Source organism: Peromyscus maniculatus, chromosome 3 (assembly GCF_049852395.1).
Source record: "Peromyscus maniculatus bairdii isolate BWxNUB_F1_BW_parent chromosome 3, HU_Pman_BW_mat_3.1, whole genome shotgun sequence".
NCBI lineage: Eukaryota > Metazoa > Chordata > Mammalia > Rodentia > Cricetidae > Peromyscus > Peromyscus maniculatus.
The window spans coordinates 119,274,288-119,291,283 of record NC_134854.1 but is presented as its reverse complement, the minus strand read 5'-3'; the positions used below and the strand labels follow the sequence as shown (position 1 = coordinate 119,291,283).

The 16,996-nt window shown below is 41.2% G+C and overlaps 1 protein-coding gene across 1 annotated transcript in view; it reads left to right on the top strand.

Annotated features, from left to right (window-relative positions):
• The window catches only part of Tafa4 (TAFA chemokine like family member 4), a 193,453-nt gene that overhangs the window by 110,066 nt on the left and 66,391 nt on the right, over positions 1-16,996 (top strand). The gene's annotated exons all lie outside the window — the stretch shown is intronic.

Sequence of the window (16,996 nt, the reverse complement as noted above, 5' to 3'; positions counted from 1 at the left end):
TAAGTAAAATTGAGGGCCTAGTCAAGATCCACATTTTGAAAGTCTGATTCTGTAGTAGTGGGGTGGTGGACCCTAAGAATGTCTGCTTGCTATTCAGCCTGTTCTGCTCCCTGAGGAGCACAGTTACCCTGTGTTTCTGTCCTACTGTGGCTCTAACAAATGAGGAAGAACTCAGTAGCTTAAAACACCGCCAGCTGCTGTAATCTAGTTCTGCATTTGTTTAAGTCCTGGAGTCCGGGTGTTGGAATGGCAGGCTGCCCTGGAGCCCCATCCTTTCTCCTGCCTTTCCCAGTGCTCGGCTTGCTGTCTTCCTTCCTTCTCATGCCTTCTAGGGCTGCAAGAAGGGGTTGTTTTCTCCGAGGCTTAAATAATTGAAAGGTGGAACGCAAGGTTTGCAAAGCCAAACTTTAAAGCAAAAGTCAATGAGAAAAGGTGCATGTTGTGGCTCATGGCTTTAATCTCAGCACTTGGAAGACAGGCAGGAGGATTGGGTGAGTTCAGAGACAGGCAGGAGGATTGGGTGAGTTCCGAGGCAGAGTAGTCGCCAGTGCAAATTTCAATTTCAGGTCAGTCAGGCTACATAGTGAGATCCTGTCTCAAAAAAAAAAAAAAAAAAAAAAAAAAAAAGAGAAAGCAGATCCAGAAACTGGGGAAATATATCCTCCCCCCCCTCTTTCCCCAGAAGATCTTCATCTTCTATTTTGGGTGAGGGCTTAATCAGAATGGGTGATCTGTTCTTATGCCTCCTCTTACTTGGTTTTACTCAAAGGTGGAAGGGTTGATGTGGTGATATATTGTGTACCCTAATAAAATTTGCCTGAAGATCAGTGAACAGAATAAGCCACTAGATTAAACATAGATGCCAGGCAGTGGTGGCACACATCTTTAATCCCAGTACTTTGGAAGCACACACACACCTTTAATGGCTGGGTGGAGAAAGGTATACAAGGCGTGAGGAGACAGGAACTAAAGGCTTTCTCAGGCTGAGGAGTCCTAGAGTTAAGACATGGCTTGTTCCTTTGTCTCTTTGATCTTTCAGCATGTACCCTAATATCTGGCCCAGGGTTTTTATTAAAAGACCTTTTAACATTAGTGTAATAGGTTGACTGGTCAGCAGGCTATAGGACTTCACATGTCTAGGGCCAGCCAGCAGACTACGCATATCTGGAACCATGGTGAGGTGGGAGGTGGGAGGTGGGACGTAGAAAAAGAACTTCTACCTCCTGTTCTCAGGGAAGAACCAGGAAGTTGGGACTATCTTCGCCATCTTAGGACATGTGGAGGCAAAACTATGTCTGCCCAGTATGCCCCTTTTCTGTAACTGGCTGCCCATCAATAGGACCAGCCAACTCCTTATTCCTCTCTTGGTGTTTTCCACTCTGCTCTGGGTGTGACATTGCCATCTCTCTGACTCTGTCCTGCCCACCTCCTGTAAAAGCCCATATGACTTAATGGTGATTCCCCTGGAATCCAGGACTATCCTTCCAAGATCCTGAACTTTCCCTACCTACCGTTTTACCAGGGGCTGTGTGCTGAGTATCTGTGTCTCCTGGAACCCACATGAGTACATGGAGATGTCAAGGTGATGGCATTGGGAGGTGGTACCTCTGAGGAGAGTACACTCATGGAAGGGACCGTGGAGAGCTGCTGGCCTTTTCCACCCAATGGGGACACTGAGAAGGCACTGTTTCACCTGGGAAACCAGCTCTTGCCAGACACTGAATCAGTGCCTTGATCTTGGACTTGGCAGCTTCCAGCACTGCAAGGAAAGAGTGTTATTTATAAGATAGCTACCCAGCATCTGGTGTTTTGTTATAGCAACTTAAACATACTGATACAGCATGTGAGCCAACAAGCTCACAGGTGTGGGGATGAGGATGCTATTATCTTGAGTGGAATAAGAAGGGGACGTTATTCTGCCTACCACATATGCCCACCACTTTTCCGTTTAAAAGCTTTTGATTGCAGTCCTGGGGAGATGGCTCAGTGGGTCAGTGTGCTTGCTATACAAGCATGAGGGCCTGAGGGCCCGAGTTTCAACCCTTAACAAATGTTGCTGCATATGCCTGTAATTTCAGCCTTTGTGGGCAGGGACAGGAAGATCCTGAGATCTACTTGGCTAGCTTGACTAGCTGAAAAGGGAGCTGCCAATTCAGAGATCCTGTCTCAAAACACCATCTTACTCCAGCCTGAAGATGCACAAAACATGGTTGTGTGCACTCCCATACTCACATGGGCATATAGCTCCAACATGTACACACACACACACACACACATACACACACACACACACACACACACGCATGCACGCACGCATGCGCACACATGCACACATACACAAACACACACAACACACACACATACACACCTTTTGATGGTTCCTTATTGCATAGAGTGTAAAACAGCTTTCTTTCAAAATTCAAACAAGGTTTGTAATAAAACAGATTGCAGTTTCATTTTCACCTTGGTTACAATAGGAAGCTCTGTGATTTATTTGAGCTAAATTATAGTGATTGTGCTGAAATTTAAAAGTGAAAATGTTATTCTATTCTTGGATCATTTTAAGATTTTGTATGATTTTATTTTACTATTTTTGCTTTCCTGAGGAACTCTGTTATTGATTTTATTTTGTATATAGTTTTTTTTGTGTGAAAGTAATTATATACTATAAAGTTCATATACATTATATAATTTTATTTTTGTTTTATTTATATATATATATATATGAGTTGATTAATAAATTTTTGGTTTTTGATATAGAGTCTCATGTAGCCTAGGATGGCTTTGAATTGATTATGTGGCTGAGGATGATCTTGAATTGTGATCCTTCTGCTTCTGCCTCAGGAGTCTTAGGACTGATTGCAAGCATGTACCATCATGCCTGGCCTTACTTGCTCATTTACTTTTTTCAGTAATCAATATCAAGATTCTATACATGCTAGCTAAGTGCTCTACCACTGAGCAATATCTGCAGCAAGCCCCAACCTTGTGTTTTAGCAACAGTTCAAATATTGCTCAAATGTGAATATACCATAAACCACTGAATTGTATATACTTGAGATAGTTAGATTTTATGGTATATGGCCATGCTGTTGAAACAACACACAGCAGTTTCATTCTGTTCTTTAAAAAAAGATTTATTTTTTAAATTGGTGTGTGTGTGTGTGTGTGTGTGTGTGTGTGTGTGTGTGTGTGTGTCTGAATTTATCTTGTGCATGTAAATGCAGGTGATCAAGGGGGCCAGAAGAGGGTGTCAGATCCTCTAAAGCTGGACTCATAGGCAGTGGTGAGCTACCTGATGTGGGTACTGGAAACTGAACTCAGGTCCCCAGAAAGAAAAGTAAGTGTACTTAAACCTTGGGCCATCTCTCCCTCCCTCCCTCCCTCTCTCTCTCTCCCTCCCTCCCTCCTTTTCTCCCTCCCTCTCTTTTTTTCATTTTTTTTTTTAGTATATATATAAGCTGCACAAAATGTTGGGCTTCATTGTTGCATTTTCAAAGATGCCTATCATCTGCTTTGATTATTCTCACCCTCATGATCCTCTCTCTCATATTTGCTGCTCCTCAAATACTCCCAAAGAGCATTTCCTCATGATGGTTACTCAGTACTCATCACCTGAGTGTGCACAGTTGACACTGTCTCTCTTGCAGCTACTAATCATAGATTTTTGGATGCATGTCTAATAGCTTCCACCTATCAGTTCTGGTGATTTTCATTTCTTTCACATTTGCATTATCAAAAAATGCTGTGGTTTAGAAAAATGAGCAGGTTCATAATTCTGTTGAAGAGAAAAAGCAATTGGCTTTGTAATTAGAAAATGCTTTACTTTTAGATGGATAAGCACCTGTTAGAATGACCAATCTAGTGACTTTTTAATTTCTGCACCTATCAGTTTCCATACACTCACCTTTTGTACATGCAACTGCTATCTGAGTAGCTCCACTTATGAGTGGGATCGAGTGTATTTTGTTCTCTGGGAATCATAAACAATCATCCGCTGCTTTCCATCTCTCTAGATGTGACTGTTCTAGGAACTTCTTACTGGTAGAATTATACAATGGATGTCTTTTGTGGGAGTGGTTTGTTTCATTTAGATAATGACCTCATGGTTTATTTACTCTGAAGCATGCATCCCAATAATATTCCATTGTGTTTATATGTGTTATGTTTCTTCTCATCTGTCACTGACTATGGGTTTGCTTCTAACTTTTAACTATTAGAATAGTACTCATGGATTGGATATATGTCTATAAGACTTTGCTTTCAATTGCTACATCATTTAAAACTGTTTGAGGAAGTGTCATAGTGGTTGGAAATTCTACATTCCCATTTACAGTGTACAAGGTTCTGCCTTTTTCATATTCTCAGTCAATGTTGTTTTCTTCTCTCTTAGTTAGGGTTTCTATTGTTGTGAAGAGACCCCACATCCATGGCACCTCTTAATAAGGAAACATTTAATTGGGATTTACAGTTTCAGATGTTTAGTTCATTATTATCATGGTGGGAAGCATGGTGGTGTACAGGCAGACATGGTGCTGGAGAAGGAGCTGAGAGTTCTCTATCTGGACCAGCAGGCAGCAAGAAAGAAGAGCTTCTAAAACCTCAAAGCCCACCCCTACAGTGACACACTTCCTCCAACAAGGTCACATCTACTCTAAAAAGGCCACACCTCCTAATAGTGCTCCCTACAAGCCTATGGGGGCGGTTTTCATTTAAACCACTACAATGAATGTGAGGTACATCTTATTCTGCCTTCAGGTTCATTTTCCTTGTGATTGATGTTGACCAGCTTTGCATGTGTGTCTTGGCCACTTGGGTATTTTCAGAAAAACACATATTCAAGTCCTTTGCATGTTTAAAAATTGTTTTTGTTGTTGAGTAATGAGTGTCTTATATATTTGGATGTCACTCTTGCTTCAGACATATGATTGGCAAATATTTTCCCTCAATCTATGTAAGGTGTCTTTACACTCTGCTGATTGTGTCTTTTTAATGCCTATGCCTGTTTCTTCTCTTGTTGCTATGATAGAATACTCTGATAGAAACAATTGAAGAAAGGACTTATTTTGCCTGCAGGTCCAGGGAAACACAGTCCATCATGGAGAGGATGACATGGCAGCAGGCAGGGAGGACATGTCAGGATGGGAGGCTGGGCGGTCACACTGGATCCTATTCAGGAAGCTAAGAGTGACCAGGAAGTGGAGCTGAGCTCAGAGTCCACCTCCAGGGATGCATTTCCTCCAGGAAAGTGCTACCTCCTAAAGGCTTCATAACTTTCCCACTGTGTGGGGACCAAGAATTCAAATACATGAGCCTACGTGGGACATTTCTCATTCAAACCACAATAGCATGCATGTTTTAAATTCTGATGAAGTCTGACTTATTATTTCTCTTTTGTTGCCTCTTCTTTGGTGTCATATCCAAAACTTTACTGTACAATCCGATTTTATGAAAGTTTCCTATGTTTTTTCCAATCTAAGAAATCTATATAGTTTTAGATGTTATCTTTAGGTCCCCTTTGAGTTATAGTATACGTAAATTTAAAAAGCATTGAGTAATCATCCTTGTCACATTCTTTACTCTTAAACATACACAGTACATCAATGTATAGTTCCTTTCCATCAGAACCCTGTAGCCAGGCATTTGTTCTCTATAGCTTGTTACCAACTTTCCTTCTCCAGTTCCGTCTCCTTGCCACTGACATAGACACCCAAATTCAGGCAGCATGGGGTGTATTTAAGGCTCGTGGGACATAGCCTGGGTTTTTATAAACTTGTTCCCATAGCCCCTTATTTTACTTATGTCTCTTTCCAATTAGCAGAGACACATTTAATTTGTCTTAAGCAAGGGGACAAAGTAATGAGTCTTGTGACTGCAGACCTCACTCCGGTTACAGCTTGAACATCAAAGAATAGCACTAGGGCTCATTTTTCCCTCTCTATTTTTTGTCTCCTCTTTCCTCTAGTTTGTATTTTTATATTTAGGTCCCATGTGGTGACAAGACAGTTGACAACACCTCCAGTCTGGTCGCATGCCTTCGATGGGCTGTTGAGTGGGATTTAAGCGCCAAACCTAGTCAGCTGGGTCCCAGTCTTCAACTTGGCTCTAGCCAGGACTTTTGGGTAGGGTTGGGTCCTGAGATCACCACTGTTTGGAGTGGCTGTCTCCGTTTCAGACCATGTAGGACCCCAAGACCGAGACTGGGGAAAGGGCAATGTATGAAGTGGAGATTTGGTTTGTTACTGGCGTCGATGGTAATGGATGCCAGTCCCCCCCAAATTGTCAGTTTTCAAAGCCTTTTCCATTTAGACTGCAATCTAGAATTTATTTTTAAGAATCTAGCTAAAGTCCTTATCTTTTATTCATTTGTCAAATTATTTATTTATTTATTTATTTATTTATTTATTTATTGTGTGTGTGATGGTATATGTGTGGAGGATGTCAAGTGTCAGTTCTCACCTTCTATCTTGCTTTGAGGCAGTCTTGCCCTTCACCACTACTTTGAATGCTAGACTTGCTGGCCCACAAGCTTCTGCAGTCTCTTTCCTGACAAGCACAGGGATATATGTGCTGCTGTGTCCAGATATTTTGTATGTGGATTCTAGAGATTTGAACTGAGGCAAGCTTTATCATTTGGGCCATCTTTCCTGCTCTAGAATATTTATCTTTTTGAGTTATTCCTATTGTATTTTCAGCTCAAAGTAATCTCTAATTCATCTGAATAATTATACAACAAACATTGAGAACAGATTGATCATTTCCTCCAAAAGACTCATAGTGTGTACATGTGTATTATAGATGCATGTATAACATCACATGGAGGTATCAGAAGGGGATGAGGAAGTGGATGTATACTCAGGTGGTTTCCTGGTCTGTGACCAGCTCAGTTGTTTATCTGGGTCTGCTTGTGCATGTATGTAGATAGCAATCATCCTGGGCTTGACTATTTGGGATATTTTCACTTACATGTATAGGGTCAGCTGGCTGTTGGCTGGGAGACAGGGCAACTATAACGTGCTCTTCTCATGTAGCCTGAGCTTGTTGATGTGGTCACTAGATTATCCAGCCAGCCAGAAGGCAAGTGAAGAGTGATTCTAATTAGTCTTAACAATAAAAGCCTGGAGTCAGATGTTAGGGTGAAAGCTGAAAGATGAGAAGCAGAGCAGCCAGCCACCAGAGACTTCTTACCTCTATGGAATCTCAGACCTGATTGGTTGGGCTGTCTACAGATCCTCTGAATGGGCAGCTGAGATCCTGTCTCTACTGCCTTATATTCCTGTCTCCACCTGCCTAGTGCTGGGATCAAAGGTATGTACCACCACCACCCAGTTCTGTTTCACCTTTAGACTGGTTCAATCTCATGTACCCCAGGGTAGCCTTGAACTCCTGATCTTCCTGCTTCCTTCTCCCAAGTGCTGGGATTAAAGGTGTATACCACCGCCCTCTATGGTTAACTAGTGGCTAGCTCCACCCTCTGACCTCCAGGTAAGCTTTATTTGTCAGAACACAAACAAAATATCATACAACAGGCAAGCCACAGTATATGAGCACTTTCCATATATCTGCTACTGTTTCTGTGGCCAGAGTCATCAGTCCAGTGCTGGTTCAAGGGAATAGAAGAAAGACCACCTCTTGATAGGAGCTGTCAATCACACTGTACAGACATAGCAGAAAGGGAGGAAAGCAGCAAGTTTTACAATCCACGAGGATGAATTTATGAAACATGCATGTTTAGACTTTGATGTGTGGCAGAATGCTGGAGATGAAAATGAAGGAGGCATGGGGCAGAGTTATGCAGTTTGTATTTGTTTCCAGCCAGAATACAAACAAGCATTATGATGAAATACAAGAACTGTTACCCAACACCCAACAGAAAGATCTGTACCTCTGAGGCACATCTTTGTTTTTTTAATCAAATCAGGGGATGCTGTAGCCTTTGCTATTTGCCTGAGTATGATGAAGCTGGGCCCTGTTTGTCCACCTGCTAGTTAACATTCTTCATCTCCTTCCAACTGAACTTGTTCCAGTCATTTCCATCCCAGGAAGTCCCACCTATAAGAGGAAAGTCTGTAACCCAGTGTGCTTCCTGCCAGGATACATTGGATACATTTATATTTTGAAACTTAACTTTTTGTTTGGGGGCATTTGTTGGCTCTTGTGAATAGATGAAAGTGGTTTGCAGTTCTCAGAAGATGGGAAGTGGTGGCATCCATTGGCAATCTCAGGTTCATCCAAGTAGGCAAGCAATGCTGTGGAATAATCTTTTTGTATACTGTGAAGGTGTGTCACTCTAATTGGTTTAATAAAAAGCTAAACGGCCAATAGCTAGGCAGGATTTCTGGTCAGAGAGGATGCTGGGAAGGAGAAGGCAGAGAGACTCCAGGAGAAACAGAGCAACAGGATGGGCAGTGCACAGATGTGATAACCAAGCCATGGTGCAGAAAGTAAATGAATAGGAATGGGTTAATTTAAGTTATAAGAGCTAGTTAGAAAAAAGTCTGAGCTAAGGCCAAGCTTTCGTAATTAATATATCTCCATGTCTTTTTTTTTTTTTTTTTTTTTTTTTTTTTTTTTTTTTTTTTTTTTTTTTGTGAGCTGGTGGCCCAAAGAAAAGCCAGACTTCTCAGTGAGAAGAGCCCAGCAATGGTCCCCAAAGGAGGCTGGGGACCAGGTCTCCATGGCTTGCCCTCAGCACAGAAGTCACAAGAAGAAGACTGTAATTACATATTTTTTTTGAAAGTGGGAAGATTTACAATTAATTTGGTAGTTCTTTGGATTTTGACTTTATTCTCTAAAAAAGATATCCAAACCAGGCATGGAGGTGCACTCCTGTGATCCTAGTACTTTGGAGATTGAGGCAAGAGGATTGCCACAAGTTCAAGGTCAGCCTGGGCTACATAGTGAGACTTTGCCTAAAAAAGTTGCAACAAACAAGCCAACAAGCTATCCAGAAGTACACCAGACAGCTAGACTCCATTTTCTTTTTATCACCTTGACCTAATTTTAAAATGTGCTCTACATTTGCCTGAAACATATGCTTTAGGCTTACTTGTTTTGTTCTGGAGCTATGGTTAGGTGGAGTGCCATGTTGGCCCATCATGTGGCAGAGGAGGCTGCTTACCTCACAGCAGTCAGGAAGCAAAGGAAGCGAGAAAACTCTAGGGACGAGATACACCTTTCCAGGGCGCCACCCCAGCGAACAACTTCCTCCAGTGAGGCCCTGCCTCCTTGTTTCTACCATTTTCTAATAATGCCACTAAGTTATGAATCCATCAAGGGATTCATTTGTGAGAGTGCAATAGAATTATTGGGCCATGTTAATATATGGGTTTGCATCATACTTTCTAAGATGTGGACTTACGCATACACTCATGTGATGGTTAGTATTTTGTCAGCATGACGCAAGAGAGAACTTCACTTGAGAAAATGCCTCCATCAGATTGGCCTATAGCAGAGGTTCTCAACATGTGGGTCATGACCCCATGGAGTCAAATGATCCTTTCACAGGGGTTGTATATCACATATCCTGAATATCAGATATTTACATTACGATTCATAACAGTAGCAAAATTACAGTTATGAAGCAGCAACAAAATAATTTGTGTTTGGCGGTCACCACCACATGAGGAACTGTATTAAAGGGTCACAACATTAGGAAGGTTGAGAATCACTGGGCCTATAGGGAAGTCTGTGGTACATTTTCTTTATTAATGATTGATATGGGGAGCCCAGACCTCTATGGGTGGTGTCACTCCTGGGTAAGTGGCACTAGGGTGTATAAGAAAGCAAACTCAACAAGCTGTGGAGAGCAAGCCAGTAAGCAGTACTCCTCCATAGTCTCTGCTTCAGTTCCTGCCTCAGTTTCCCTCAATGGAATATGAGCCTTGATATCTAAGCCAAATAAATCTCTTCATCACCATGTTGCCTTTGATCATGATGTTTATCACAGAAATAGAAAGCAAGCCAAGACTGTGTATGTGTGTATGTTTAAGACTATGTATATGGTTTTCCTTGACCGCAAGTATTTGGCAAATATAATCTTTTTTATCCAACCAGAAGTCCATTAGCTGGCAACTAAGCCTCTAAACTTGAGTGTTTGGTTTGGGGCTATTTTTTTTTATCCATGACAGTGAATGTCTTGAAGGCAGATGTTGGGTTGCTTTGTAAAGGGCTGTGTGCAGCTAGTGTGGTTATGGTTCTGTGGTCTTGATGTTCCCTGTGGCTTCTCAAACTACAAGAAGAGACTTGAAAGCAAACCTCCCATGTACTCAATTAATTCTCCAGGATGGATAAATGGAGGAGGAACAACACAAATTGTATGGTGTTCTCTTCTCTTAGTTTGTGTTTATGAGAGTGGCCACTTAAGGCATGAGCTCCATGTTCCTATCAGAGGAAATAAATCCTTTTGTACCAACCAAGGTTTGCCCTGAGATACTAGAAGTTTTAAGACTGCCTTTTATTACAGAGAGAAGAGTCTGAAAAAAAAAAAATAAGGGGTCGTGTGTGTCAGGATCCTTGAAGCTTCTCAGGGAATGAAAGGTGTTTATATCCATTGATTCTGACAACTGGCCCACTTTTAAATGAGTCATTGGGACGGGGTGTAAGTGGATCGGCTTCACAATTCCAGTGTCTTGGATGACACATTTTTTGATGACACCATCAAACACAGTAAGGGTGTATCTTTTGAGTTATTGTGTAGACTGGCAGGTAAAGAGATGGCATTCTCTGAATTTCACTTTACCTGGTTTGGATTCCTTCTTCCTACTCTTACGTTTGATTCATTGTTACAGAGAAAATTAAACCTTCGTGGGTGACACAGTTCTTAAGATCTAAATTCCAAGCACAGTAATAAAAACGGCAGCCCTTAAAAAAAAAAAAAAAAAAAAAAAGGCTCACCATCTCATTCATTCCTTTCACGAAGATTGTGATTGTTACTCTCCATGAAGTTCAGCTAACTGTTACAGGAGAGCGCAGTGGCTCATACTAAATGTTTTCAATGTTCTCTTGCTCAAATATAAGCTGGAAATTAAAACGCCATTTTTGCCATTTAGCTTTATGACTAATTATTGCGTAAGTAGCAATTGGATTTCTACGTTGGGCGGTTTCACTATGAACCACAAAATAGGATTGCTTATCTGAAAGTTTACTGCAAAACCAAACCCTGAAACGAATTGCAAACAAGCAATTGAAATTGGGTGTTTTCAGCCTTCCTACCTACTGACTGTATATTCTCTTAATTACACAGTCTGCTTGGTGGGGCTTACAGACAGGAGTCCATTCTCCTGTTCTCCATGGTGAATTCTGGGGGCATGCCAGTCGACCTTCATACACAACACACACACACACACACACACACACACACACACACACACACACACACACACACACACATTTATATTTTTTTCCCATGAATTTGATCAGGTGGTCACAACTGATGATCTATCTTCCAAGATAGGATTTGGATATCTTCCTTTGTCCCTGAAATCAGAGAGTGATTAACTTCCTGTATTTGTCTGAGATAAGTCTGAGATGCCTTGCAAAGACAAAAATAATGAAAGCAGAAATACAGGGGAAATGTAATCCTGCCATTACCGACAATCTCAGCCCTTGATGTCATGGAAGCAGTGTGCAGCTGTACAAAGATAATGAAGGGAGCGAGGAGGCTTTTCACCTACGTGTAGATGGCCATCCGCTTAATAGAAATATGAAAGCGTCAAACTCATTTCATTTGAGTGCTTGAGATCTGCTTCAATTGAAGATGAAAGCTTGGAGTTTCATTACGAATGGGAGCTAAATTGTTGCTATTTTCAGAACAGATTCTGTTCGTCCTAAGTAGCATTCTTTTAATCTAGTTAATTTGAAACAGCTCAGATGAAAATTATTGCCACATGAAGAACAGTGATTACCAAATCCCTGGGCAACATTAGGTTGGTTTAGGATCCTGGCAGGTTCTCACCAGCTCAAATCAGGGCAGGAGACAGCAGACATCGGACTGTTTTACAACTTTGAAATCTTTGAGGGCATCATCTGTGTGGGATGCACATGCCTTATTTTGAATTTGAGATAAACAAAGAATGTTTTCATAGTTCTGGGAAGATTTCATCATTGTGCTGTCTGTGGTAGTGGTCGCAAGCTTGCTTGTGTGGGAGGGTACCAAGAAAGCTTTTCAAAATTCAGATACCTGGCTGCATCCCAGGCCAGAAGATTGGGAGATGCACCATCAAGTTTTGCAGTTTAACTCTGTCTCTCTCCGAAACTTTCCTTGGCTTTTGAAGTAGAGAATGATTATTGTCGGTGGGTGAGCCCACATATGTAATCAGAACCAATGTTCTCACCCAAAATATAAGGATGAGGTCAGCAATTTACAATTTCCCCCTACTAATGACAGGAGGCTATTTTGGTCCACCAACTTCTTATTCCTGATAGGACCTATTGAATAATATGTTATCAAACTGGAATTTTATTCTGTGGATCAGTGAAATGAGCTGGCAAGGATGGGCATGAATGATTGTCTCTAGGAGAGAACAATCATATTATTACCCTCAGAAAGTCTTGAAACTAGTGTAAACTATTGATAAGTCACTAAAAATGGAAAGTCTGGGGGCATTTCTGACCCCCCCCCAGGTTTCATTAAAAATGGCATCTCTGCTCTGGGCACAGAGGTGTGCCTCATGACTGAGACTATGAAGTTTATTTCTTTATTTCTATATTGTTTATATGTGTATGTGTTACTGTGTGAATTTATGTGCACTATGAGTGTGCTTGATGCTTGATGAGGCTAGAGTGTGTCTAATCCTCTGGAGCTAAAGCCATAGACAGTTGTGAGTCACCCGGTATGGCTATTTGGAACCCTGGTCCTCTGGAGAACAGTGTATGCTTTTAACCATTGAGCATTCTTGCCAGCTCCCTGAGCAGAGATGATAAATTGGTTAATGTAAATAAGGTGGCCTGACCTTGGCCAAGAGTTGTGTTTTCACATTTGGGATTATCATAACAATGTTCTAACTTGCAGTTTCTAATCTGTAGAGCTGAAAGGCCGTGGCTCCTCTTTGGGATCCCTTTGCTTCCATGTCCCCCCAGGACACATTGCTTCCCTTTTCTTTTCCTTCATTGTCTTTGAGAGTTGAGTTTCTTTCTTCATGACAAGAAACCAAGGCAAGTTATTCCAGGTGTGTCTGACATGTGACCTTTGGCCACATAGAGCCCAGGATAGTTATGAATGCAACTCAATATGAAATTGTAAATTTAAACATCAATTTTTTTTAAACTTGTTTTCTTTTGGTGATTCAATTGCATGATTCTCAACTGTGAACTCTGAAGATGATATTGGTGTCTCATAATGTTGCAAGGTTAGATGTACCTCTTTCTTGGTTCTTCTGATAGAAGCACAGGAAATTATTGTTGTTCTTTTCAAATTACACTATATTGAAGAAAGAAATATGATCCTTTGCTGTGTTAGTTTCCTAGAATTTCCATAATGAAATACCACAAACTAGGAAGCTTAAAACAATCGGGCTTTACTCTCTCTCAATGTTGGCAATGCCCAGCTTTTCTGAAGCTTCTAGGGCAGAATTCTTCACATGGACCATCCAACTTCTAGCAGCTTCATGCCTTCCTTGGCTCACAGCCACAGCACTTCTGTCTCTGCCTCCTTTTTCATGTGCTGTGCCTCAGCTTTACACAGCATTAGATCAGGTCTCTCTTAAGTCTGCCATGATCTTATTTCCAAATGGGAGGTTAGTAGTTAATATATATATATATATATATATATATATATATTTGCAAATACTATTCAACACTCATGCAGAGTTTGACTGGTGTGACCTGTGTCCCAGAATTCTGTGTGGGAGGAAAATAGGGTGGTGGGCAGATGCACTGATATACATTCACAGTGGCCTTGTTTTAGTTTTTTTTTTTATCATGTATGTTACCCATCTGATCATATCTCTATGAATGTCTACCTATATGTGTCTACCTTGTTCTCCCTGCAGGGTTCTACAGACACCTGGAGCTTGTCATACAAACTTCATGAGAAAATCAGTGTGTTTAGGAAATGAGCATAGTCTCCATAATTGCCAAAACATAGTTCCTGACACACGTGAGTGCTACAGTGCCACCAGGAGAGGAGGTCTATAGATGTAACCAACCGTCTTATCAAACAAGAAACACAGAAACAATGCAAAAGAGAAAGCCGAGAGGTCAGAGCTCAGAGCCAAAATCTCACCCTTCCGCCTGCGGTGTCCCAGCCTCCCGAATGAGGGTCCTCTTTCCTGTCTGTTCGTCTATTTAAAATATTTTGTTCTGCCTTCTCATTGGTTGTAAACCCAAACACGTGACTGCCTCGTCACTGTCTGAAGGTACAGCCCCCTAGGTCTTAAAGGCATATGTCTCCAATGCTGGCTGTATCCCTGAACACACAGATATCTATGGGATTAAAGGCGTGTGCCACCACCGCCACACTCTTGCTATGGCTCTAATAGCTCTGACCCCCGGGCAACTTTATTTATTAACATACAATCAAAATCACATTTCAGTACAATTAGATTACCACCACAGAGGTCCTTCCAGTTCCTCAGTGATTCTGGGCCATGTTCTCCATGTTAGCCCCTTGGTGATCATCACTGTTGCACAACACTATTTCATGGCTTGAGTGTGTCTGAACACATCAGATTTGAAGCTATTTGTACTGCTGAGTCAAGTGAGTCCTGCCTCTGTATGAAAACTGACCTTCCTGAGAATTTACTGTATGACAAGCCACTTGAGTATGTATAACATGGCTCTTCAACTAAAATAAAAAAATGAAGTGTTCTTGGGGTCAGAGAGGTGACTCAGTGGGTAAGGCACCTGCAACCAAGGTTGTCAACTTGGTTTGATCCATAGGACCAACACGGTAGAAGGAGAAAACTTACCTCTGCCTTCTACAAATATACCATGGCATGTACGCACACAGGTGTACACACGCACAGTAAATAAATAAATGTAATAAAAATGAAAAAGCCTCTATTTGTTAAACTATTATTTTATTTTTAGCCTATCTGGTTATACATCTTTTACTTTGTATGTTTTGATCATTTACATTTATTGTAATGAACTTAGGTTTGGGTTAAGGTTTCTGATTGTGCTGTTTTTCTGCTTGTCACCTGGTTCTTGTTCCAACCCTCCATTTGACTTACATGAATAATTTATAGCTTTTTATTTTAATGGATTTTTTTGATATATTGTGGTGATGTATTGTTTGTGATCTAACAAATAAAGCTTGCCTGAAGATCAGAGTATGGAGCTAAGCCACTAGTTAGCCATAGAGGCCAGGCAATAGTGGTATACACCTTTAATCTCAGCACTTGGGAAGCAGAGAGAGATGGATCTCTGTGAGTTCAAGGCCACCCTGGGCTACACAAGATTGATCCAGTCTATAAGAGAAACAGAGTCAGGCAGTGGTGGCACACACCTTTGATCCCAGCCCTTGGGAAATTAAGCCTTTAATCCCAGCACTAGGGAGATGGAGACAGGAAGCGATATGGCTGGGCTGAGAGAGGATTATAAGGCTGGAGGAGATAGGAGCTCAGCTCCCTTTTGGCTGAGGATTTCATAGAGGTAAGAACTAATGGCTGGCTGTTCTGCTTCTCTGATCTTCAGGCAAGCTTTATTTGTTAGATCACAAACAAAATATCACCACAATATATCTCTGAGTATTTATTTAGGGATTGACCTTAGTAGTATTAGATTTTTAGTGGTTACTATTAGATTGTACATACCTTATTATTCAAGTCTACTAAGAGGTTAATATTTTGATTTTCCCAGCAAAATTATATATATATATATATATATATATATATATATATATGCATATAGACTCTTTTATGTTTTCTTCCTTTCATGCAATAGTTTCCATATATATTGCTTTTATATGTTGAAGAAATCCAACTAGAAGATGATGTAATTTTTGCTTTCATAGTCATATTCGTCTTTTTAAGATAGAAAGCAATATGATATCAAACTGAAAAGTTGGTTCATAGCCAAGATTTGTTCTTTAAATAGGGTATCCAAAGAAGACCTCCCTGAGAATAGAATGCTGGGTGTGAAGACTCCAAGGAAATGGGGAGTCAGACCATGCTATTTGGAGAGAATGTTCTAGGCAAGGGAAGAGTTGGTGTTGATGTTATGAGACAGAGCTTGTGTGAGGGGCAGCACAGAGGCCATTGTGGCTAGGAAGTGAGGGTGTGGTGGTGAGGAAGACAGCCACCAGGGAGCCTGAGTCCTAGAGACTGGACTGGGAAAAGGTGGCTACTGTTGCATGTCATTGAGACTAATGGGGGACTGCTTTGTTTAAATGTCCACTCTTCCAAGGTTATAACGGATAGCAAAGAAAACCACCTGAAAAGCATGAGTCAAGTCTCGTACAGAAACATGTGCATGCCACTTTTCTAATTTTGCAAGATTAGCTGGATGGAACATTGAATCTCTCTCTCTCTCTCTCTCTCTCTCTCTCTCTCTCTCTCTCTCTCTCTCTCTCTCTCTGTGCATGTGTGTATGAGCATAGGTGCATGTGTGTTGGTGCATGTGCCCATGTGTAAGGCCTTGGCTGTCATTCTCAGGAGCCATCCTCACCCACATTTTGCTGTTACCTCTTGGTCCCAGTGACACTGATTAGTTTGGCTGGCCTGCAAATCCCAGGAACCCCGCCTGTCTCTGCCTCCCCAGCACTCCTCTACAAATGCACCATAATGCCTAACTTCAAAATTTAATTTGTTAAATGTGGGTCCTGAGGCCTTGAACTTAGGTTCTCACACTCGAAAGGCAAGTGCATTACAGGTCGAGCTACCTTCCCAACACTATATTACTTCACTTGATTTTTAAACTGTGAAATTAATTTTGCTTTCAGGAGCCTGGAGGTAAGTGAAACAATGGCAGGCTAATATGGGGCTACAGTCAATCTGCCTTTGAGTTTGTTTTTTTTAAAATCACACAACACATAGGCCCATTCTCTAATGTTTAT